Genomic DNA, 2,078 nt, shown 5'->3' with positions numbered 1-2,078 from the left:
GGGTGGGGTGGGGTGGTGGTGGGATGAATTGGGAGATTGGGATTGACATGTATACACTAATATGTATAAAATAGATAACTAATAAGAACCTGCTATATAAAAAAATAAAATAAAATTCAAAAAAAGAAATATATAATCTTTTGTATGTATTCAATATTACATGAAAATTAAATGAATATAATGTAAAAACAAACAAACAACCCAATTAAAAAATGGAAAGAGGGGCTTCCCTGGTGGCGCAGTGGTTAAGAATCTGACTGCCAATGCAGGGGACACGGGTTCAAGCCCTGGTCCGGGAAGATCCCACGTGCCGTGGAGCAACTAAGCCCGTGTGCCACAACTACTGAGCCTGTGTTCTAGAGCCCGTGAGCCACAACCACTGAGCCCACGTGCTGCAACTACTGAAGCTCGTGCACCTAGAGCCCATGCTCTGCAACAAGAGAAGCCACCGCAACGAGAAGCCCGTGCACCGCAACGAAGAGTACCCCCTGCTCGCCACAACCAGAGGAAGCCTGCGTGCAGCAACAAAGACCCAATGCAGCCAAAATAAATAAATTAATAAATTTTTTTAAAAAAAGGAAAGAGGACCTGAATAGACATTTTTCTAAAGAAGACATACAGATAACCAACAGACACATGAAAAGATGCTCACCATCACTAATCATCAGGAAATGCAAATCAAAACACAATGAGATATTACCTCACACCTGTCAGAATGGCTATCATCAAAAAGACAACAAATAACAAGTGTGGGCAAGGATGTGGAGAAAAGGGATCCCCTGTGCACTGTTGGTGGGAATGTAAATTGATGCAGCCACTGTGGAAAACAGTATGGAGATTCCTCAAAAAAATAAAAACAGAACTACCATAAGATCCAGCGATTCCATTTCTGGGCATTTATTTGAAGAAAACAAAAACACTAATTTGAAAAGATTATGCATGCCTATGTTTATTGCAGCATTACTTACAATAGTCAAGATATGAAAGCAACTTAAATGTCCACCAATAGATGAATGGATAAAGATGTGGTTTGGACGAAGTGAGAGAGTGGCATGGACATATATACACTACCAAATGTAGAATGGATGGCTGGTGGGAAGCAGCTGCATAGCACAGGGAGATCAGCTTGGTGCTTTGTGACCACCTAGAGGGGAGGGATAGGGAGGGTGGGAGGGAGACCCAAGAAGGAGGGGATATGGGAATATGTGTATACGTATGGCTGATTCACTGTGTTGTACCGCAGAAGCTAACGCACCATTGTAGAGCAATTATACTCCAATAAAGATGTTGAAAAAAAAAAAGATATGGTTTGTGTGTATACACACACACCCATGTGCACACACGCAGTGGAATATTTACTCAGCCACAAAAAAGAATGAAATCTTGCCCTCTGTAAAAATATGGATGGACCTAGATGGTATTATGTTAAGGGAAGTCAGTCAGACAGAGAAGGACAAATACCATATGATTTCACTTATATGTGAAACAAAAAAAACAAAACAAATGAACAAACATAACAAAACAGAAACAGACTCATAGATACAGAGAACAAACTGGTGGTTGCCAGAGGGGAGGGGGGGTGGGGGGAAGAATGAAATACATGAGGGAGATTAAGAGGTACAAAATTCCAGTTATAAAATAAATAAGTCATGGGGATGTAATGTACAGCACAGGGAATATAGTCAGTAATACTGTAATAACTTTGTATGGTGACAGATGGTAACTAGACTTATCATGGTGATCATTTTGTAATGTATAAAAATATCTAATCACTATGTTGTACACCTGGAACTTATGTAATTTTGTAAGTCAACTATACTTCAAATAAAAAGTAAAAAATGAAAATCCCTCCCCCCCAAAAAAGAACTAACAAATACGTTTATAACACCCTCCAGAAAATGGGAACTTTGAAAGGAAGGGAGATTCAAGTATCAACCCCTGGAGTCTTTTACATTTAGCTGTTTCTCCAACTGTATGAGAAAAACAAACTAGATTCACAATTGTTTTTAGCCATGAACCCTTTCTTTGAATGAAATCTTATGAAGTGATCCAATATGTAAAATAGAAAACCATGATCA

This window comes from Physeter macrocephalus, chromosome 14 (assembly GCF_002837175.3).
Source record: "Physeter macrocephalus isolate SW-GA chromosome 14, ASM283717v5, whole genome shotgun sequence".
NCBI classification, from domain to species: Eukaryota; Metazoa; Chordata; class Mammalia; order Artiodactyla; family Physeteridae; genus Physeter; species Physeter macrocephalus.
The sequence above is the reverse complement of the archived record's forward strand: the minus strand, read 5'-3'. Positions refer to the sequence as shown.